The 24,393-nt window shown below is 41.3% G+C and overlaps 1 long non-coding RNA gene across 1 annotated transcript in view; it reads right to left on the bottom strand.

Annotated features, from left to right (window-relative positions):
* Positions 1-15,906: 15,906 nt before the first annotated feature.
* The window catches only part of LOC128930269 (uncharacterized), a 126,310-nt gene continuing 117,823 nt past the window's right edge, over positions 15,907-24,393 (bottom strand). The window contains exon 4 of the long non-coding RNA XR_013530458.1: positions 15,907-16,893. This is a non-coding gene — a long non-coding RNA (uncharacterized LOC128930269). The remainder of the gene's footprint in view (positions 16,894-24,393) is intronic.

Raw genomic sequence — 24,393 nt, 5'->3', positions numbered from 1 at the left:
TTTTTCTTGTTGAGTTTGAAAGTTCTTTGTATATTTTGGATCAGGTACATATTTTACAAAGGTTTTCTCTTAATCTGAGCTTTGTCTTTTTATTTTGTCAACACTTGCTTTTGCGAAGCAGACGTTTTTAACCTTAATAAAGTCCAGTTTATCAAATTGTCTTCCTATTGATTGTGCATTTAGTGTTATATCAAAAAATGAATTGCCAAACCTAAGGCCATTTAAATTTTCTCCTATGTTATTGTCTCAAGGTGTTATGATTTTTTTCATAAGGAAACTTAGAAATGCTAGAAGTTTGATAGTTTTGAGCTTTTCATTCAGGTCTATGATCCATTTTGATATAATTCTTGTAAAAGGTATAAGTTCTGTGTTTAAATTATTTTTTCTTTCCTTCCTTCTTTCATTCCTTCCTTCCCTCCTCTTCCTTTTGTTTTCTTCTTCTTCTTTTTTTTGCATATTAAAAGCAAAATGGTTTCAAGTACCATTTGTTTAAAAAGCTACCTTCTATCCTTTTTCCATTGAATTACATTTGTTTCTTTGTCAAAGATCAGTTGACTGTATCTGTGTGGGTTGATTTCTGGGCTTTCTATTCTGTTACATTCAGTTACACGTCTATTCTTTTTCTAATACTCTACTGTCTGGATTACTGTAGGTTTATTTTAAGTCCTGAAGTTGGATAATGTCATTCCTCCAACTTTTTTTATTTTTCAGCATTGTGTTGGCTATTTTGAGTCTTCTGCTTTTTTAATATAAATTTTAAGATCAATTTGTTCATATCTACAAAAGAGCAGTCTGGCATTTATACTGGGATTGTGTTGAATCTATAGGTCAAGTTGGAGATAATTGACAGATTAATAATATTGAGTTTTTTCACATGTAACTTTTAAAATCAGCTTTACTAAGACATAACTGACATATAAAAACTGCACATATATGAATTGTGAGGTTTCTGCATTTGTATATTTATCATATTATAATATGTATGCATTCCCAAAGCCACTACCATAATTAATATAATGACCAAATTAATCATCCCCAAAAGTTTCTCCATGTCTCTTTGTAATCTCTCTCTTCTCACCCTCCTCTCCAGACAACCACTGATTTAATTTCTGTTACTATATGTTAATTTTTATTTTCTATAATTTGATGTAAATGGAGCCATATTACATGTAATCTTTTTGGTGTGATATACTTTCATTCTATAATTATTATGAGATTTACAACTGTCATAACATGCACCCACAGTTTATTCCTTTCTATTGTTGAATAAGACTGATTTGTGTAGACATACTAAAATTTGTTTATCAGTTCAACACTTGATTGATATTGGATTGTTTCTAGCTTTCAGCTATTGCAAATAAAGCCCATATAAGCATTTGTGGACAAATCTTACTATGGACATATACTTTCACTTCTTTTGGATAAATTCCTGGATGTAGAATGATTGGTTCATATGGTAGGTACAAGTTCATCTTCTTAAAAAACTACCAGATTGTTTTTTTCCAAGTGGTTACATTTCTGTAAGCAGGACATGAGAGTTCCAGTTCCTCCACATCATCATCAACACTTAGCCTGATTTGACATAGAAATATCACAGTGTGTTTTCAATTTGCATGCCTGGTAATCTTTGAGTGCTGGATATTTTTTATTCCTATTAATACTCTTGACTTTTGTTCTGGGATACAGTTAAGATACTTAGTTTGTTCCTTTTGAACTCTGCATTTATTTCTATACCATTTCTTAGGTGGGTCAGGAGCAGTACTAAGTTCAAGGCTAATTATTTCTCATTCCTGAGTCAATACCATTTCATCTTTCTGAGTATTTTACCCAATGTTTCATGGACTATGAGTTTTTCTTCTCTGGGCTGTGGGAACAGGCACGGTGCCCAACCCTGTGTAAGCACTCAACATTCTTCCCTCTAATCCTCTAATTGAATGGTTCTTTCCCTAGCCTTGAGTAGTTTCCTCACTTGCATGCACAAGTCACTGGTATGCTGACTATTCAGAGGGAACTCTATGAAGAGCTCCAGGCTTTGCTGTGGTCAGTTCTTTCTTCTTTGTTACTAAGTCCTGTGAACTCCAACTTCCTTGAGTCCCTAGACTCTCAGCTTCCTTTCTTCAACTCAAGAAGATTGCTGGGCTCTCCCTGAGTTTTATTTCTCTGAGGCCTGCAAACCTCTCAAGACAGTAAGATGGAGTAATTGTAGTCCCATGTTGTTTGTTTTTCCTTTCACTCTATTCCTTTTTTTCTTTTCTTTTTCTTTCTGAGACAGAGTCTTGCACAGGTTGGAGTGCAGTGGTGTGATCTCAGCTCACTGCAACATTCACCTCTCAGATTCAAGCAATTCTCATGCTTCAGCCTCCCGAGTATCTGGGACTGCAGGTGTGACTCACCATCCCTGGCTAATGTTTGTATTTTTAGTAGAGGCAGGGTTTCACCTCATTGGCCAGCCTGGTCTTGAGCTCCTGACCTCAAATGATCCAGCCACCTCGGCCTCCCAAAGGTCTGGGATTACAGGCCTGAGCCACTGTGCCCAGCCAACTGTCTTTTATTTTATTATGTCTAATGTCTTGAAAACCATTGTTTCATATATTGTGTTTATTTTGATTGTTCAAGCAGGCAGGTAAATTTGTTACTTTATCTATCTTGGCCAGAAGTGTAAAATGCCTGTAAACAATGTGACTAAGTAATATTAACCCCACAGTGGTTACTACTGAAAGGTCACTTACCCTGCTAACCTATATTGTACTTCTTTTCTGGTCTTCTGCTTCTTTTTCTGAAAATGGATATCACAATTCCTGCTCTGTCCCTCATGGACATGGTAAGGATTGGTTGGTAACAGGTAAGAAGGCACTTTTTTGAACATCATGGTGATGGTGGCAGTGGTGAATGTCAAAGCTTTCTTAATCAATACAATGTATTTCCTATATTCAAAACCCCAAGTTCTCAAAAGTGTAGTAGGTGAAATCACTTGGGAATTGTGTTGGAAATATGCTTTACTGAGTGCTGACACCAGAGACATAGAGTTCAGTTTTCCAGTCCTTTCTTTTATTCGAGAATCCCAGACATTTCTAATCACAAGGGTTAAGGGTTGCACTTTGAAAAAGTCCACTCTAGGACACTCCTTTTGAAACAGAATACTTTCCCACACTAGCCAGTTCATTTTTGAGTCCTGGAGATGAGGGAGGATATGTTTCCATGGCCAGTGAGGAGCACGGGAATGAAAGTTTCTGCTGCTCCACAGTTCCAGGAAGTTAAACACAGTTCGAGGTAAACAAGATGTGCATCCATAGGAGAGGAAAAAGAAAAGGAGAAAGGAGGCTTCCCTTGCCTCTCATCTGGCTGGTAGAGGTAATAGATGCTGAAGTAATAGATGCTGCAGTGGCTAATCCATGGCAACTCCATCCCTCCTCCACAGTGTGTGCTGTGATTTGGGAGAGACTGATCTTTTCCAGGATCTCAAAGTGGACCTTGGATGGACTACACCAGTCAGACGCACATCACCCTCTTGCACTGTGATTGGTTCATGAATGGACTTGTCATCTAAAATGGTGAGGTCAGAATGAAGCTCAGAGCTTTGTTCAATGCTTGTGGGAAGTAAAGGTGGCTCATTCTATGGCGGAGCATCTAGCTCCAGCTCCTACTGGAGCTGTAGCCTGTAGGATGGACGCCTACAACTGCAAGGGAAACAGAGGTCTTGGTTGACACACAAGGAAGAGCAAAGCAGAGAGAGGTGTGGAGAAATGGAGGCAGATCCCTGATAAAACCGTAGCTGAAGTCTAACACTATTGTGCTTTTTCTCTAGGTGAACCAATACATTTATTTTATTATCAGTTTGATTTGGGTTTTCAGTGATAGGCACATTAAAGCCTCCTGATGCCTAAAAAGCCAATAACTATGGTATCGATGACTGGGGCAATGCAATTCACCCCATGCTCATTAATGCATTCATTTGTTCCAACCCAATTCCAAGAAGCACTGTGGGATGTTAAGAGTGAGTGGATTTCAAATGGAATATTACAGTAGACTGACTTCAAACCTGCAGTGATTCTCACCTTCTGGTATTCATACCCTTGGATAATTCCCTCTTTTTAAGTTTGGGCTGGGGCAATATGACTTGTTTCCAATATGCTGGGATGTCACTTCCAAGATGCAGTTGGTTAGGGGACTAAGACATCATCTAGTAAGTGTACCCTCTCCCACTCTCTCGCTTGCTCAATTTCATGAAGCCAGCCACCATGTTGTGAGCTGCCCTGTGGAGAGGTCCATGTGGCAAGGAATGGAGATGGCCTCTGGTCAATGGCCAGTGAGAAAGAGTATCTTGCCGACAATCACTGGGTGAGCTTGGTATCAGGTCCTCACCCAGTCCACCCTTGAGATGTGAGCTGCCCTAACACCTCGATTGCAACCTTTGAGAGACCTTGAGCCAGAAGACTTAGGTAAACCATGTCTGAATTCCTGACCCGTAGAGATAGTGAGATAATAAATGTTGTTGCTCTCAGTCATTAAGGTTCGGGGTAACTCATTACACAGAAAATAGAGGACTAATATACAAACAAAGATTTTCATTCCAATAATCTCATATTTATTATTGTGCCTATTGGAAAAAAAATAGCTTTAGTAAATATTTTGGGTTTGTCAATGTATTTAAGTTCAAAAAATTGAGTTGCCGTGAAGATAAGAGAATAATGGTACAGTTGATGCAGATACGGCGTGGTATTTCAAATACTATAAAAATTATTAAAGTTTGGGAATTGCTGCTTTAGGGCATGACTTTGAATTTACCACTTCCAACAATTTGTCTCCATTTAAGATCCTCACACTGTTTCCTTCACCATCTTATTTACCACTTCATTACTCAGCAGTTTTGTATAGCTGTCTTGAGTGAGTGCTGCTGGCTAGACGGAATGTACCTACTCTGAATTCTTGTTGTGATTTAGGACTGTTAGAACTGTTTTAGATTTCAAAGAGGATAAAAATTGAAGACATTTAATCTGTGGTTTCATGGGTTTAATATGTTAAGTGAGACATCAGGATTTGCTTTCATGAAACAATTAATCTATATGATGTGCCATCTACATAGGAATATAAAGGTTATAAAATGAAGCTAGGGCTTAGATGAATGCTCATGATTCTGAGATGACCTGGGCCAGAAAGAAGAGTTAAAAAGGTTAGAAAAGTCTCGAGAGATTTTGAAGGAGAGTCAATTTAACACTCAATAAGTGCCCAGTCTAAATAAGGCACTGCACCTACAGGTGGGAGTAAAAGGACCTACCTACCATCCTGGTGTGCCTGGAACTGTAACATTTCCAGGGACATGGGATTTTCAGGGCAAACATCAGTAAAGTCTCAGGCGAAGCAGGGCACGTGGTCACTCTAGGTGGTGACCTATGTTCTTGTGGAGATTTGAATCTATAGAAAGCCACGATTAGGTAAGAATTATGGGAGATGTTATGGCAGGCTGCATAATGACCCATGGCATATATCTTCACATCCAAATCCTCTGAACCTGTGAATGTTACCTTACATGGCAAACATGAATTTTCAGATGTGGTTTAGTTAAGGGTCTTGAGATGGGTAGATTATCCTGGATTATCTTGGGGGGGGGGGCCCAGTGTAATAAGAAGGATCATCAGGAGACCTAAAGTCAGAGAAGGAGAAGAACATGTGATGATGGGAGTGATCCACTTTGAAAATGAAGAAGGGGACCGCAGCCAATGAGCATAAGTGGCCCCTACAGGCTAAAAAGGTTTCTTCCTCTGGAAGGAATCACACAGCTGACACCTTGACTGCTCAGTGAGACTGATTTTGGATTTTGGACCTCCAGAACTGCATGGAGCCAGCCATGGTGGCTCACGTCTGTAATTCCAGCTCTTTGAGAGGCCGAGGCAGGCAGATCACAAGGTCAGGAGATCTATCGAGACCATCCTGGCTAATACTGTGAAACCCCATCTCTACTGAAAATACAAAAACTTAGATGGTCAGGTGGCACATGACTGTAGTCCCAGCTACTCAGGAGGCTGAGGCAGGAGAATTACTTGAGCCCCTGAGGTAAAGGTTGCAGTGAGCCAAGATAGCACCACTGCACTCCAGCCTGGAAGAGAGTGAGACTCTCTCTCAAAAAAAAAAAAAAAAAGAATGAATACATACTGTTTTAAGCCACTAAGTTTATGGTAATTTGTTAGAGTGTTATAGCAAAAATAGGAAACTAATATACTGTACATAAATAAAAATGGGGAACAGCGTTCTGTGAACTCTTATAAAGGTTCCCCTAGCCTAGAAGAACGAATGAAAGACATAGTAGTTGGGCATGCTATATAAATCATATAGCTGTGCATGCATATACTTTTAAAATAAATAAGTAGGTATAGATGGAAATGTATGTTCACACATTTTCTTCATAATAAGCCAGACAATTAAAAAAACTGTTTTTCTCTTTTCTTTTTTTCTGAGGCAGGGTCTCATTCTGGAGGGTCTCCAACCCAGGCTGGAGTGCAGTGATGCAATCATGAGCTCAAAGAACCCTTCCACCTCAGCTTCCCAAGTAGCTGGGAGGGACCACAGATACGTGCCCTACCACACTGGGGTAATTTCAGAAGTTTGATGCTGACTAATCTCTGCAGTTAGACTTGGGTTGCCTCAGAGCCATGCCGCTTACTGTCCATTGGACTTCGGTGACAGCTTGGAACCTCTCGCATCCTCCACATTTCCATCTGTAAAACAGGATTTTAATAATAATGATAATACTTTAACTGACAAAGATGGGTGAGGCTAAAAATTGATCCTGCATGTCAGAGCCAAAACTAGTGTTTGTGAACTAAGGGAGGTGCTCCCTCACAGGGCCAAGGGGGCAGCCCCCAAGCATGGGTGCCCCAGGATCCTTCCTTGCCTCATTCTGCTGCATGTGGAACCACTGGCATACACCTGGCACACAGAAGTGTTATTACCAAACCAACCTGGCGTCACTTGCCTGGCACAGTAAAGCCAAATATTCACACTGAGGTTTGCAGCGGGAGAAAGGAGGGGATCTACTTGTAGGGCACCAAGTGAGGAGAATCAGGCAGCTCATGCTTAAGACCCAGGTCCCTCTCGTCCGTTTGCAATGGCTTGCAGGAAAAGGTTTTTAAAGGCCGAGGTTACAGACAGTCTAAAGTCAATCCATGAAGGCTCTACATTGGTTTGACCTAAAAAGGTGAAGCATCTTCAAACAGGGGCACACAGGTCATGGGTGGACTCAAAGATTTTCTGATTTGTGATTGGTTAAGGAGGCAAAGATTTGTCTAAAACTTTGGAATCAGCAGAAAAGAATGCTAGCTCCAGGACATGGGCATGACCTCCTCCAGCCCTCCCAGGAAGAAATTTAGAACAAAAAATGGAGGCTAGAGCTTGATCCTCAGTTCCCTCTTATCTGAAGTCTTTGTACCAGCAGATCCATTTAGCGAGTGTCTGGATTTCTCACAAACAACTCAGGGATGTTTGTTAAGATGTAATCTTTAGTTTTTGTAGGGAACCGAACATCCAGTGACTTCCACTTCCTTGGCTATTGTTTCAAGCTACTATTACCTTTTTGTTTATTAAGTTGCTCATTGACTTCTGAGGGCTAGATAGGTGCCTGGAATTTACCTAACCTCGAAGGAACTCAAGATTTTGCTTTGTTTTTATGCTTGGGTGGAGAGCACCGACAGACTTCTAAAAGGCTTTCCTTCTCCATCTCAATTTCTTAGTCCCTGGTGACTTGCCAGCTTTGACATTCACTCTCCTGGACTAGACTCAGACTGTAAAGTCTCAACTATGCTGCATCCCCAAGAAGCAGGAAGCCTCAGATGCTGAGCTTCCCACTTTCCTGCTCCTGGCTCCCTGATATTCCCAGAAGAGTTTGGGGTTGGCCTTTCTGGAGTGAACGCTCAAATGCCGCTGAGCCTCACACTGAAGACCAGCTCTCCCCACATCAGGCACCCTTTTAAACATCTGTCTGTGGTGTGATTTATTCTATTTTAAAATGAGGTTTTCAAACAACTCACTATCTTAATTTTAGCAGTTCAGCTCCTTTGTATGCTAACAATACCAAAGATGCAAATGAGCTACCACTTTGCTTTCTAGCAAAAATGTTTCTGTGCAAACACTTGATTTTATAACGCACTTTGCAGCTTTCTCCTATAATTAGTTGTTAAATCTATATTTGACTTTGTCTAAATGGCTGCATTGCAAGGCTGGTTTTCTTGCCTCTCACTTTTCCTAGTTCATCGTACCCCTACCCATGTGTCTGCTTGAACAGGGATATGATTTCCTAGCTACATTTTAGACAGAAGACAAAAACAGGAAACAGGGCTGAAGTCAGCGTCCAGTTATTTTCAGAGGCCCAGAGCCTGCAGGCTGGGTTCAGGTTTACTCCACTGATCTCCATGGATCAGCAGACTAGCTGAAGAACAGTCAGTGTATTCCTCCTGCCATGAGGCCGAAGCAAGTCACATGGCCACGTTCAGTATCAGCAGAGTGGGAATGTATATTGTTCCTATGGCAGTGAGAGTAGGGAAAACAGTGAATATTTTTGAATAATAATGGGATCTGTCATAGGAAACAAAAACATCATAGAGGATAATCTTAGAGTGAGAAGGGGTCATTCATTCATACAGTAAATGTTTACTGAGTGCTTACTTTACACTGATCACTGAAGGTGTATTAGTAATACAAGAGTTTAAACAAAAGATGACATGAACCCATCTTTTCTTGTGCTCACATCCTTGCTTAGAGTCTAGAGTAAAGAAGTCTTTAAAGTAGCTGGACATCCTGCAGTGATGCACGCCTGAGTCCCAGCTACTAGGGAAGCTGACGTGGGAGAATCACCTGAGCCCAGGAGTTTGAGTCCAGCATGAGCAATATGGCGAGGCTCCATCTTAATTTAAAAAAAACAGAAAAAGTCATTGAGACCAACTCCAGACCCTCCAATCTCTTATAGATGGTGGGGCCTGCAGAATATTTCCATTTTGGAGCCCTTATCTAATAAAAGAATGTACAGGCATGAACACATCTTAGGCATAAGAATAATATTTATTTAGAATAAGAAAAGAAATTATGGCAATACTGATTTGTAAAAGCTGACAATATGAATAAACTGCAATATCCAGAAAAATAAAATAATATTTTAATTAACTAACTGCTTGATATATCTCTACAGTGATTTTTTTTTCTGCAATTTTGGCTGTCACTCTCTGCTTCTTCCTATGATAATGGCTTTGTAATATTTCCCAAAAAGAGAAAGATAATTGGATCTTTCCTTTAGTATAGTTGATCAAAAGTCATAAAAATATGATACTTGGGATGCATAAAACATGCAATTTCACAGATAGATGTACTTACCGAAGGATACAGATTTGCACCCTTCACACACAATATTTCTGATAAATTATATTTCATGGATTCTCATTAAAATTATGGTGAGTTTGTAATTACAGAGTCAAAAAATGTTACTTTACTGAGTATATTCTGACAGGAAAGAACTTCTATTTTGACTAAGATTCAATGTGAACAGAAATTTCTACTTATAATTGCGCATATCTGATGAACGTAGAATTTTTCATAGCTTTGCTTCTGCCCTTCCACCTCTCAAATTTCTTTTTTCTCTTCTACCACTTGAATTCTGAAGCCAGGTACTCCAGGACACATTCCTGTTTCCACACAGTCTCTGTACTCACTCCTTCATATCTTTATGCAGGTGAGCTGGCCATGTGGGTAGGAGGAGTGTTTTTGAAGCCACACACAGAGGCAGCTCTAGCAATAGCTCACTATCCATAGACATTAGGAGACAGGTAACTCTGTTACCCATGGAGTTACCCATGGAGGGGCTTGACTGCAAGTTGTCCACGTTCGTGGCATTTTAACAAAGAATTGAACAAAACACACAAAGGAAAGAATGAAACAACAAAAGCAGAGATTTATCGAAAACTAAAGTAGGCTTAATAAGGTGGGAGCAGCTTAAGCAAGTGCTCAGGAGCTCTGTTTACAAAATTTTCTGGGGTTTAAATACCTCCTAAAGGTTTCCCATTGGTTACTTGGAGTACGTCTGATGTAAATGAAGTGGTGGCCCACTGTCAGCCTGATTGGTTGCAGAAAAAGACCAATCAGAGGCTGAAGTGAAGTTACAAATTTAAACCTTATGTAAATGTCTGATTGGTTGTGGAAAGAGAGCAATCAGAATTTGTAGTGAAATTGCAACGTTATAATCCCATGCATATAAAGATTTGGACTGAGATAAGCCTGATGGGTTGCTTAGACTTTAGATTAGAGGTACTTTCCATTTTTCTTCTCTGACACAGAAAAAGTGAAGAGAGTTGCAAAGGGAGTAGCCTCTGGTCCTTTTGCTGCTTTTGCGTGGCGAGTTAGGGTTTTCCTGTTTACTTAGTTCTAGGAAGTCAGCATGAATCAGCCTTAGGTTCCCTGCCTCTAGACCCTACTCTACTGCCTCAACTATCTTATTAAATACAAATTAAATATATCCACAACTCAGTGTTCCTTTGATCAGATTCTAAAAATGTCCATGGCCATTCAATATACACGGAGTATATTAGAGAGGAAGCCAGAACAGAAAAAGACAAGTCTTAACCTATTGAAGTTCAGATATCTAATTTGCAAGTTTTTTTTACAGAAACATGAGACTACATGAATTCACTGCTAGGGCCCATCTCTGGGCCTGAGAAGGGGCCTATTGAGGAAACAAGAGGCCCTGAGAACCAAGCTCCATTAACTTCCTGGAGCATCTGAATCTGCTCGGGCTCCCTGGCTCAGAGTTTCATCTTAAAGCTTCATTCTCAAGCTGGTATAGCTCTTTGAAGAACTGCTCGTGGGGTGCATACTGAGAATGAACCACAGAAAGGGAGTGTCCAGAGCCTTCTTTGCCTTTATGGATTACTTCATGAACTGCTTGATATGTCCTAGATGTTAACCTCTCCCCTTCTCTCGTTCTCTGTCTCCATTTTTAATCTACTGATCTTAAAATGTATTCTTCTTTTCTGGCTTCAATTTATCCTCTAGATTGACTGCGTAGACCATTAGCTCCCTGAGTAAGGTCTGTCCTCGCTTTCGGCGGCCCCAGGGCCCTCTCCATTGAGAGGTTTTCCAGAAACTTTAGAAAGCTTTTCCTAGAGGAAACATGAAAGACACTTATGTTTATGAAAAATTGCTCAAGCTAACTCACTGGCTATCAGGAAAATGCAGACTGGAAGTCACAGTACGTTATCAACTTGGTCTCATAATATTGGCAAAATTTTAAAAATTAATAGTTTTATGAGCTGACACCATTGCTGGCAAATAAGTGTCATACAGTAAAGTGGGGAGGCCTTACTTGCACTGTCTGTCAAAATTTATAATGTGCATACCCCGATCCATGACATTTCAGAACATGTTTCACAGAAATACACTCCAGTTTACTCAAAGATGTATTATGAGAATTTTTATTGTGGAATTAGAATAACAAAAAAGTTGAGACAACATGAATTTCTATCAATAGAAAACAAATTGAACAAATTATGTTTCATCCATTCTGTAGAAGAATGTGCAACTATCTAAAAAACTTAGTGAGGTGTGTCTGGCCTAGAAATATTCCCAAGACCTATTATTATATGAAAACATCAAGTCGAAACAAAATGTGTATGGTGTGGTCCTGTTTTTCACGGATGAAGTCTTTGAGCAAACCAAATGACTTCTTGGGACTTCCGTCTCCTTATTTGTGGAGAATTCCTCCAACTTTCCAGATGTCGGAGAATTAAAAGTCATAATGGAATCAAAAGGATTCTATACACTGTAAAGTTCTACCTAATTCCACCGTTTAAAATGTATCAAATAATAGGGGAAAATCCTGAAGGCCAAAATTATTGGCTTCATATAGGATATCTCTTAAACATTGGAAATTTCCCACTGCCACTTCCAGATTTCTTAAGAAATAGATTGCTTTGCTTTCTGCTGGAGCCAGCTACCACATAGCATGGGTAAGTGAAAGCATATCTAGCAAATGCCTGGTGCAAAGTAAGCACTCAAAAAAGTACTTCCAGAATGAACGACTGAATCACTGAATAGAATGAAAGTCAAGCACACTCTGTTAGTAGAAGACACAGTGCTCGTCTTGGAGGCCTTGTTAATTTCAGAATTCCACTTAGGACTTCAAACCGAGGTTTACCTTGATGGAATATTGCACTGCTATTTACATGATCATCAGGATGAACTATGAAGTGAAAAGAACAAATTGCTAAAATAGAACGTACACTATGATTAGGATGATGCATAAATAAAATATTTTTAAGAGATGAGCCCTGGAAGGCAAACGCAATGTTGAGGAGAGTTGGTTTGTTTAGCGTGGTGATATTATGGGTAGCTTTGTTTTAAATTCTAGAGCTGTTGTAACATTTCAGGCCATAGACCTTTTGCTTACTTAAGTCTCTCTTAAAGGTGAGTTTCTTTGCATCGTAAGAGACATAGGCTGTCATGCTAGAAAATTAGGAAACTACGGAATAACTGAAGGGTGGAATTAATGCACTCTGGGAGCCATCACCAGTCAACAATTGCTAGTAATAGGCTGTGTCTTTCGTTGGAGTCTTCCACCATTTTTAAATTTTATATTTTAGAAGGAGGTATTTTACATCTCTGAGTTTTATACCTATCATTTAGACCTTTTTTTCCCTCCACTCAGGAGTAAAATGTCATGAAGAAGAGCTTGTGTTTGGAGTCATGTGATTTCAGTTCCGTTGCTTGCCAGATTTCCCACAGCCTGAGCCAATAACTTTCTCTCTCTGAGTTTCAGGTTTCTCATTTGTTAAATGACCATATTCTTAGTACCTGTGTCATAAGTGAGTTATTGGATGTAAATTGCAAACTCAATTCCAGACATATAGTAGGCACTCTAGAAGTAAGATTTTGGAATAAAGAATAAATGAATCTAGTAGAGGAACTTGACCTGGTCCAGGAGATAAGGGAAGGCTTCTTGGAAGAAGTGCCATTTGATCTGGGATTTAAAGTATAAGGAGGAGTTTGCCAAGCTGAGAAGGGGACCAGGTATGAGGGGAGGGTGGGAGAGAAGAGGGATCATGCAGATCAAGAGGATAGCATCTGTCGAAACTCAAATGGAGAATCAGAGGCAGAAGGGATGCAAAAGAAGGTCAGTGAGAAAGGAGGCTAGGAAAAAGGGGCAGTGTGGTGCAGAGGAGCCAGGGAAGTCAGGGAGGACAAGATGGTGCAGGGCCCTGACTCCATCACGAGGAGGCTGGACTTTTTCTTACAGAACAATGGGGACACCATTAGGTTTTAAGGAGGGAAAGGCTTGGTCAGACTTATATATTTAAGAGCATGTTCTCCCTGCAGTGTGGAGCATGGAATGGAGAGTGAGGGCTAACTAGAAATCAGGAGATCTCATAAGAAGCTGTTTTCCTCTTCCTGGCAAGAAATGGTCGCAGCTTGAAAACTAGCCAGTCCTTCAGCCGAAAGTTTTCCTGTAAGAGTAAGCAAACACCAAAACCAGTTTTGTGACTGGTTGTTGCCTGGCTCTTGGTTACCAATGCATCTAAAAATGCACCTTGCTTGGCCAACTTTGTAGCCTGCTGTTTAGAATCTGCAGGTGTTCAATGAGCTGGAATGAAAGCGTAAGGATGCATAATTCTGCCTGGCCTGAAAAGGTACAGAAAGTGCTACCGTTGATAGGGGAGAAGGTTGCCCTCCAGGCCTGCAGCAAGCACCCTATGTTTATATTCCAGACCAACAGCCACTGTAATTATACATTCTCAGGCCTCCACAAGGCATGGTATAGATGCTCGCAGCCAGGATCCCGGTTATAAAGGCTCTGGTTTTGGTTGGTTATTAACTATACTGTACGAAGCCTCATAAACACCTTTTTACACGTACAGTGTAACCTTTCAATACAACAATCAAATGCTTTTCAACAAATTACAGTCTCCTAGAAAAGGGACCCCTTGATTACTTCCCAGAAAGAGGTGGAGGGAAACTTTAGACAGAACTCGTTCGAAGCCTGATGTTTAGAACTGTGTTTGTTTTGGGCTGGAAATGTTAGCCTTGAGTTTAGACCTTGAACAGCCCTAGGGAAATCAATGCCAATTAATCCAAATCTTGCCAGAAGAAAAATCAAGCCACAGACATAATTTAACCAACCAGTTCTACTTTACAGATGAGCAAAATGAGCTTAGAGAGGGGTAGCCACTTCCAAAGTCACCTGGGAACTCAGAAGTGGAACTGGGAAGAATCTGGGAACTAGCTCCCTAAACTCTCCTTAGGCAGACAGTGGTCTTCAGATCCTGCCTTGGGTCTACTTTATTTGTTCATAATTTGTCATCTTGCAATCAAAATGTTGAGTCCTTATCCACAATACCATTTCTTTTTCATCATACATTCTCCGATGTTCCCAATCAAGCAAGCTCTTTCTCCTCTTCTGGAAATAGCTCTCTAGATTTCATAGACTAGTAAAATTTGCAGACCTAGGGTTGTGAACTTTTTATTTTGTTAAGTAAGGACATTGAAGAAACAACAAGCAAAAGGAAAACCACCCAAGAATGTGCCCTATTTGTGATCACCAGCTTTCATACAAAACACACACACACACACACACACACATTATCATCTAAGGAGAAGGAAATAAAAGAGAGGAAGAGGAGAAGTGAGGAAAGGAAAGATATAAATTATATGGGCTGTAATCTGGAGCAGGTGGGAGTGGAGTTTAACTGCAAAGAGACACAAAAGAACTTTCTGAGGAGATGAAATTGTCTCTGTCTTCATGGTAGTAGTTACGTGGGTGTATACATTTGCCAAAAAATTATTGGTGTTCATTAGGAGGTGTTCATTTTGACAAAACAAAAAGAACAAGGCAGATATGAAGAACAAAAAGTCCCATATCCTAATCAGGCGTATCCTTCTTGGACCCAGAGTTTTGTCTGAATTTGAGCTGTGCAGGACACAGAAGGATGGATGCATGGGCAATCCCCTAATGTCACTTTCCTTCCGCTCCTTCCCTATCCACGTCCCACCCAGGAAAATGCTGTACCAGAGCATGTATCTACTCAGCGTCTCGGATGGAAATCCACCAAGGACACAGCCAGGAAATCCCTCTGCCTTTGAAATTTCCAGGAGCCCTTAGGGAAACAGCACGATCTTTCTGGGCTTTAGTATCCTCTTTTGCTCACTGAGAAAGTCATTGTCTTCCAGGGATAAACGTGGGAACCTCAACAGCATATCTCTAGAGGTCAGGCCCTTACAAAGTCGAGGAGAGCTAAATAAATCCATTGAGACTTGTTTTCTTAGTTCCAGTCTTCACTCTTTTGCTTATAAAACGTGACACTTAGAAGAAACTGATAGAATGCTGACTTAGGGATCAGAAAGATCTGGGTATGAATTCTGGCTTGGATACTTAACTAGCTATGTGACGTGGGGCAAGTAAGTTCACCCTGATGAGCCTCTACTTCCTCTGCTGTAAAAAGGGGGTCACAAAAGTGTTGCGAGGGTGGAACAAGATAACCTATGGAGGGTTGCCAGCTCGAGGTCTTCTAAATCTCAGGTTTTGAATAAATACACGGATATTATGATCACTCCTCCCAGACATTTCTTCGTGTTTCCTAGAAGCTAGCAGAAATTAGAGATCTTTTACAAGGTAGGGGGCTTTCAGGCTCAGTCTTCTTGACTATAAAGCAGTGAGAATAAAATGAGGTAACTTATTTTATGTGGAATGCTTATCTCTGTGTTTGGTATACAGTAGGCACTAAGTGAATGAGAGCCACGACTGCAATGACTGATGGGAAGCTCAGCTCCCTTTCGGCCAAATGTGGCTGGCCATAGGATAGGAGCTAATTGTACCATTTTAAAAATCAGGCAATGCATGTTTTTCTGAAAATTTTAAAAGGCTTACATGGAAATGACTGGAGCCCTAAATGCCAAAACAGGTTATGAAATTGCAATTTTATTTTTTTTCCATTTTCCATTGATAGAGGGCGGGAACTTTAGTCTTCTTAGTTGCAGCTGCTCCCTCCACACCAGGAATAGTGTGGCGCACATAAAAGGTGCTCCATAAATATTTGTTGAATGAATGAATGAGGTTGCTAATAAAAGACTGAATGATAGTAATGTGTCTGAGGCCTTTCAAGTTCTTTACTCAACCACATATGATTACTTACCAACATGATGCTAAGGCAGGGAGGCAGATATAAACATTTTAAAGAGATTCTCAAGTAAATAGCTGCAGTTGAAAATCCAAGCTCAGGAGTGCTTTCCCTGGTGTCTGAGTCCTTCTGGCTTAGGTTTGAGTTGGATTTCAGGCAGATGGAGAGAAATGCATACTCTGTCTCTGTGATTCCCCCAGAGTTCTTCACACATTCGATGTTCCTGGATCAATGTCTCCTCAATTACTCAAAAAAGTTGACCACCTTGTTAACTGTCCCCTCCCCCTCAAACCAGAATGTGAAATTAAAACTCACAGTGATTTGCAAAAAACAGGCTTGCAGCATTGCATAAAACCAAACCCAAGCTGACAGTCAACAAAAATCAAAATCCAAACTAGCAAACATTTCTGGCTTTCCAGGACTCTTTTCTTATTCATGTTTGGATTTTAAAACCCCACAAGACAACAGGAGTACTCTAATTGGAGCCTGGGAGGAGGCACAGAATGGCCAGTTGCTAGTAAAATTGAAAGCACTTATTTATTATTTAATTTGTTTGCCCAGGAGACTTTGCTCCTGATGGAACATCTGGCTTTCATTGTAGACCAACTTTTACCTAATTGTACAGCTGGAGAGATTAAGGCACGAAGGGTCACAGGCCAAGCCCAGCCAGGACCCAGCCCCCCTACAAGGGCTTTGCTCCTCGCTTCAGGGTAGAGACCACACTCCTCGCCTCTGGTCCTCTAGTGGAGACCTATAAATAAGAAAGGAATTATTCTTTCAAGTCCTCACTCTCCCTCCTTCTGATTCTCATTAATGGCAGGGTTGGGGGCTGAGGATGAGGCGGGAGCTGGAAGAGGGAGGAGGAAGGGCAGTGACCACAGTGGTTCCAGACCATAGGTGGGTAGAGGTGGAGCGGTACAGCACAAACTGAAGCAATGCTTCCAAGGGTCCTTTGTCAAAGCCCGGCTCCTCTGCTTCAAAGTGGCTGGCACAGAACCAGCGGAGTCCATTTAATAGCTGCTAGGGGAACACGGAAAAATTAGATTTTAACTGAAGCATCAGGATGCTGGAATGGAAAAGAATAACTGCCTATCTGGAGTGGCAGCTGCCACCAATGAAATGCTCTTCATAGGATTTGAATCCTATTTTTACGAGTTCCAGTGTGAGCTTGGGCATGTTGTTTAACCTTTCTGAGCGTCCCTCAATTCCCTGATATCATGAAATTGTTAACAGATAATTTATGTAAAGTACCTAGTATAAATAGCTGATATTTAGTAAGCACCTTAAAAAAAAGATAGTAATAACCAGTCTTTAAAAATTGCTCACGAAGTCATCCGCTCTTGTACATTCATTTACAGAAATACTTTCCCCGCAGGGTTATCTGGAGAACAATGTGCAATAAACAAGGATGGAAGGGGAATTAGAGCACATCCTCAGACCCTGCTGACCACCAGGGAGGCAAGGAAGTTGTGGCACACGACCTTGAAGATACGTGCTAACAATCAAGAAACTTAAAATCGATTTTGTGTGACAAGTGCACGTGACCCAGGGTCAAGTGTTAGTTCAGGGCGCTATCACCTCATATAGCCAAAGGGGAGGCCCCCTAAGTCAGACTCAGAATCAATGAGGTCTAGAATTGTTAGGGAACACTTCAGAGAAGTGGGACCAGATCTGGGTTTTGAAGGATGGGTAGGAGTAAGAAAGGCAGAGTGGCCCCGGTAGAGTGTTCCAGGAGACAGTGTAAACAAGGACACAGTTGGGGTGAGCTTGGGTCAGAAAGGAAGGTTGGTAGGGAGAATACCAATCTGGATAGAGAAATGACAGGCAGATAGGGGTGCAGAGGGCAGGGTGCTATATTCTGGGAGGCCTTGAAGATCAGGCGTAGGTCCAGTGTGCCTCCTGGCTTATGGGGAATATGGGTTACAGTGCTAGGGAGGACCATGACATGAGGGTACTTGAGGAAGCTCACTGCAAAGACAACATGAACAGGACTAGAAAAGACTAAAAACTGGTATTCTCCTGGGATCTTCTGGCCTTCCTGCCTGACCAAGGCTCCGTCCAGCCTTCCCAACCCATGAATCTTTAAGTTCTCTCTCTTTGGTGGATCCCAAATCATGTTTTATTTCCCTGAATTTCTTGTAGACCCTGCTGTCCTTGGCCAGGGCACATACACCCCAGTGTATCTGTCCTGACATCATAGCATTTCAGGCAGGTGTAACCCAGCTTCAATGCAGCTCAAGTCTGCTATGAAAGCCCAAGTTGTTGATTAGCCGAGACTTTCAGAAAAATAAGAAGGTAAAGTAAGAAAAATTAGACTGGAAGCCATATGCCCCATTTAGCCATTATTTAGATTACAGACTTAAGCAAAGCATAATGAGACTAAGCCTGATACAGAAACATTCATTCTGGCCTTAGGAGAGGATGGGGATGCAGAGGGGACTAGAGCATTATGGGCTTTCATTCTTAGGGTATTGCAATGACTTTCCACTTCTTGCCCTGATGCTTTCTGAGGCAGTGGAATGAAAAACACACATGCTTTAGAGAGAGCCGACATCAATTAGAATCCCTATTCTATCACTTCTAGTGGTGTTATCTTTCGCCAGGTCACTGAACTTCTTTGTCCCTCATTTTCCTTGTCTATAAGGGGACAACTTTGGCCAGGCACGGTGGCTCATTCCTGTAATCCCAGGAGGATTTGGGAGGCCAAGCTGGACAGATCACCTGAGGTCAGGAGTTCTAGACCAGCCTGACCAACATGAAGAAACCCCGTCTCTACTAAAAATACAAAATTATCCAGACGTGGTGGCAGACCCCTGTAATCCCAGCTACTTGGGAGGCTGAGGCAGGAGAATTGCTTGAACCTGGGAGGCGGAGGTTGTGGTGAGCTGAGATCGAGCCATTGCACTCCAGCCTGGGCAACAAGAGCAAAACTTCATCTCAAAAAGAAAAAAAAAAGAGGACAAATTTATGTTTTAATAATCAAATAAGGTTGTGAGTGCTGAAGCACCTTGAAAAGGGACTTCTAAATATATGGCGAGCAACCATTATAGGCTGAGCACTGTGCAAGGTGCTAAGAATGAGTGGGGTTGAATTCAAAGAATTATGCTGTAGCTCACTGCACATTTCTCAAAGTGCACTCTATAAAGAATGAAGAGATGTTGCCTGAATACACATGTCCCACTGTCACAGTAAGCCTCAATTCTCAATTCATTTCACCTCAGTAACGCTTATCTAAGAAACATTCAAATATTTTAAATAAAAGTAAATTATCATCGAATTTAATTTAGAAAAGAGAAAGGGCCGGGCGTGGTGGCTCACGCCTGTAATCCCAGCACTTTGGGAGGCCGAGGCCGGTGGATCACGAGGTCAACAGATCGAGACCATCCTGGTCACATGGTGAAACCCCGTCTCTACTAAAAATACAAAAAATTAGCCAGGCATGGTGGCGCGTGCCTGTAATCCAGCTACTCGGGAGGCTGAGGCAGGAGAATTGCCTGAACCCAGGAGGCGGAGGTTGCGGTGAGCGGAGATCGCGCCATTGTACTCCAGCCTGGGTAACAAGAGCGAAACTCCGTCTCAAAAAAAAATAATAATAATAAAAGAGAAAGACATATGCTTCTTTTATCAAATCCTAGTTTTTAGTATTTATCTGAAAGGCAATGAGAATGCTGAAAATGGCACTCTGGGACTTGATGATGTAGGGGAAATCGTCTGTGTGGGTCTTTTCTGGTTTTTATTTCCCATTTGTGTTTTCAGCCCTGCCTTCGACTTGTGCAAACTGACCACTCTCCCCAGAAACGGTCAGTAGAGTTGCCAGCAACATTACTGGACCATCTTGACAAGGGCAAGTCAACCATCAAAGGAAACGCACAATGTGGTTCTTCTTTTTCAGTAAGTCAGGCTACATAAAAGAGGGGTTTGCTGCCAAGTTCAGTTCCCATGCCCCAGTAGCTTGCTATAATTTGTCATAAATCCACCTGGCTTCTACTTGTTCCTACTTAAATGCCTCTTTGTTTTTTCAAACAGGGTCTTGCTCTGTTGCCTAGGCTGGAGTGCAGTGAGGCAAGCACAGCTCACTTTAGCCTTGAGCTCCTGGGTTCAAATAATCCTCCCGTCTTAGCCTCTCAAGTAGCTGGGACTATAGTCACGTGCCTCCACACTGGGCTATTTTTTAAGTTGTTTGTAGAGATGGAGTCTCACCATGTTTCCCAGGCTGGTCTTGAACTCCTGGGCCTTAGGAGAGGATCCGGTGATTCTCCCAACTTGGCCTTCTAAAGTGTTGGGATTATAGATGTGAGCCACAGCACTTGGCTTTTCTACTTAAATGTCTAAGAGAAAAATCAGCATCTCAAAGTGGCCAAGATTGGAAGTGAGGGCAATCCGGCTGTGACATCTATCACCCCATTGATCACTAGGGTTAATTTGGCTGATCAGGCTTGTGTCCCCTCCCTCCCTCCCTCCCTCAGCACTCCATGTGTGTCCTTCCAAAAGCCGTGAGCTTGGTTGAAGAGGATGACCACTCCGATGGGGCAGCACCAGTCTTTGGTCAAGCAAATGCAAGTAGCTGCACTCCCCTATAACCTGCAAATAAGCTCTCAAAGTGGCCCAGGTTGAACTGGGATTTCTCCTCCCTCCTGATATTAAACAATGACCAAGGATAAAGGCAAGTATTAGCCTTAAATATTTGATCATGTTCATCTCTAAGAAGAAAAAAGTAGAGTTGTTTTGAGCCTTGCTCCCAGAAGGACAATGAGTGTTATTAAACACATCCGTTACTGTGGACATACGATCCGTGCTTCATGATCCTGGAAGATCAAGCCTGAGTTCAAGCCTGTGAGACTTCTAGAATTATTTCCTCTGGAAATCTTCCTGAGATGATAAGATCTGTCTTTTCAGTTTCCATACCTTTTAGTCCAACTTGAAGGTAGTTTAGAGAATTAAGATAAATGCATAAACAGTATTTTTTTCCACTGCTCTTTACAAATAGAGTAACTGGAAGCAAGATCTCACAAAGTTACCATCCCAGCACACCTTCAGGCATCAGCATGGAAAAGAAATATAAAAAAAAAAAGAAAAGAAAAAGAAAAAAATCCTTGTGTGAGTCGACCCTCTTCACAATTAGAATAGGGAAGAACCGACAAGGAGTTCACCTTCTTGTCTTCAGGGTCTTCTCTTCACTTAGCTTACACTCAATTCCACAAGGAATGCCCTGTCTTCTAAGTCTTGCATTCCAGCCTCCCAAAGATGACTTTCCCCACTCTAGTTTCCTTCACAGCTGGCCTTTTACTTTACCCTGAGCTGGAGCAGCCCTGTCATCATTATCTGCACAGATCTTTTCTTCTCATTATCATGCATGTATTAGATTTGCATCCCTAAGCTTAGGTGTAAGTTTCCTGACGTTGCGACTTAATTTCTTTAACCACCAAACAGTATCTGACTCAGTCATGGACATATAGTTAGTAGTCTCCTACCAAGCATTAGTTAATTTAGAGGGGGGTGATCACCAGCCAAACATTTAAAGATGGAAACATTGCTAATTTAATCGTGTCACTATTTATTTATCTCTAGCAATAGAACTCAGGTAAGAAGGAAGAAACCACGGAGCTATCTTTCTCATCCCCTTGCCATCTTCTTTTTATCTACTCCACTATATTAATACATTAAACACCTTCACTTATTAGCATATCATCATTGTTTAAAATACTTCCCAGTGATGTATGCACTACACACACACGCGCACACACACACTTACACACTCATCATCCTTCTGTTTGTTTGCCCAAGCAGATAATGCTTAAGAAGTTGATTCTCTGTTGCTCACTCTCCCCCCAGGCTTTAAAAAGCATGAGAAAGAAAAATGTTGTAGATGCTAGCGTCTGATTGTAGGGGGTGCAAGAAATCTGTATTCTTGCTGTTGACAATTCACCGTGCACGGGAAAGAGTGTCATTCATTGTATAAAGAGAAAATGCTGAATCTGCCCTTCAGGTAATACATCTCTGCTTACGAAAGTAGAAATTGGGGGGCAAACACATTGAATCACTCCTTCTTTCATTATTTTTGACATTGATTTGTCATTAAGAAAATTTATTAGGCTCCAGATTAAATTGATTTGAAGAATCATTAATTCATGGGATGAAGCGAGAGCCGTTTGGCCTCCCCACGCTGAAATGAGGCAGTATTGATAAAACAAAGGGGAAAATATCAGAGCTGTTTAAAATTCACTTTTTCCCACTTGGAGAAATATTTTCGATATGATTTGGGGAAGACGTTCTAATACTCCATCTTAGTTTACTTTTAGCCAGAAGAGGATATTCCCAGTAACTAAATCAAGGAGAGACAGATATGAATTTCAGAGTGGATGAATCAAGAAGAAAGAAAGGTATCAATTGACGAATTTGCTTAAATAAGGATTAAAATATAGCCTACCTCTTCCCCTAACAAAAGAAAATCAGAATCACACTTGTCTGCACCCCAGTGCTGCCCCTTCCCAAATAACTTTCCCCTTCTCCACTGTGATGACTTTCAGTAGAGTCAGGGTAACCACCTCATTTAAAGCAGCCTAATCTAATTTAAGGCAGGACTGTTGTTTGCCTGATTACCTCCCCAACCCTTTAAAAATTACTTCAGAATATAAACTGCTGTGGAACATGCCATAAAAACAGTTTCCCTACCTTTTCTCTGAGTCATCTTCTGCTATATTTCCAAAAGAAAATCAAGCATAAAGCCCACCCCATTAGTGTATTAAAACTATTGTTTGCAAATGAAAAAAAAAAGCCTTAAGGAAGAAAGAATATTTATTGGTTCATATGCCAGAAAATGCCAGGGATGTGTTGGGCTTACGTTGAGCTGAAGCAGGTGGTTAGACAATGTCATCGGGACCCACTTCCTCCCCCTCCTCCTCCTCCCTCCCTCCCTGCCTCCCTCTCTTTCTCTCTCTCCTTTTCTTCTTCCTTCCTTTCCTCTATTTCTTGGCTCAGGCAGGCTTTCCCATGGGTGACCCTCACACACTCTGGGATTATGTCTTCTTTACAACAGTTAGGTTGTTGCAAAAGTAATTGCAGTTTTTGCCATTAAAAGTAGCGGCCAAAAAATGTTGCTATGCCTTCCCTAATAGTAATGTCTATGGAAAATGGCTTCTCTTTTCCAAGCATAGCAGCAACTGTCCATGAATTAGACTTTTGAATTGAATCTCTTACTTGGAAAGGAACTTTAATCTCTCATTTGTTCACTCATCCATTCCACTGCCTTCTTGTCCATCTGTCTGTCTCTAGCCTATTTTCTATTTAATGTGCTAAGTTTTGGGGACCAGAGGCAGCCTTGCCTTTCAGCAACTCTCTGAGAACAGACTGCAAGTGTAGCTGTTGCGAGCCCCAATCCTCATGGCACGACAGATGTGGTTAAGGGTGATGAGGTCACTTTTTGCTTCTCTAGAAATTTCTCAAAATGGCTGAGTTTTCCAGGTAAATTCAGGAAGGCCTGGAAGGCAGATGCTGACATGGGAAAAGGTGAAGAGTTAAGTTTACAATCAGGGTTACCCCTCATGACATTTGGGATCTGCTGGAATGCAGAAAGCCACTGAGAAGAGGTGGCCCTAGAAGGCTGCATTTGACACAGGAGCTGTGTCCTGGGACCACCATGTGTGACATAAAATGACAGTCCTCTTCAGTTTATCTAGTTAAAAGTTCAGGATAATTCTCCCCTTTTGGCCTTGCCCCTACAAGTGAAGAAACTCCATCTCAAAATGGCTTAACCAATGTAGAGGCATATTATCTCACAGAAGAAGAAATCCAGAGAAAGCGCGGTTTTGTGTTAATGAATACATAGCTGGAAGATGTCTGTTAGCTCTACTATTTTTGGCTTTTTATTTTTATTTATTTATTTTTGAGATGCAGTCTTACTCTGTAGCCCAGGCTGGAGTGCAATGGTACAATCTTGGCTCACTGCAACCTCTACCTCCCGGGCTCAAGTGATTCTCCTGCCTCAGCCTCCCAAGTAGCTGAAATTACAGGCATGTGCCACCATGTCCAGCTAATTTTGTATTTTTAGTAGAGATGGGGTTTCACCATGTTGGTCAGGCTGGTTTTGAACTTCCGGCCTCAGATGATCTGCCTGCCTCAGCCTCCCAAAGTGCTGGGGCATGAGATACCATGCCTGGCCTCCTTCTTTTATGCAGTCTAACTTATATTAAGTCTGCAGGATGATTACTCTAGATATCCAGGAGAAGAAATGAGACCAATTTTTCTTTTTGTG

Source organism: Callithrix jacchus, chromosome 20, assembly GCF_049354715.1.
Source record: "Callithrix jacchus isolate 240 chromosome 20, calJac240_pri, whole genome shotgun sequence".
In the NCBI taxonomy this organism is placed as follows: Eukaryota; Metazoa; Chordata; class Mammalia; order Primates; family Cebidae; genus Callithrix; species Callithrix jacchus.
This window is presented reverse-complemented; position numbering and strand designations above follow the sequence as displayed.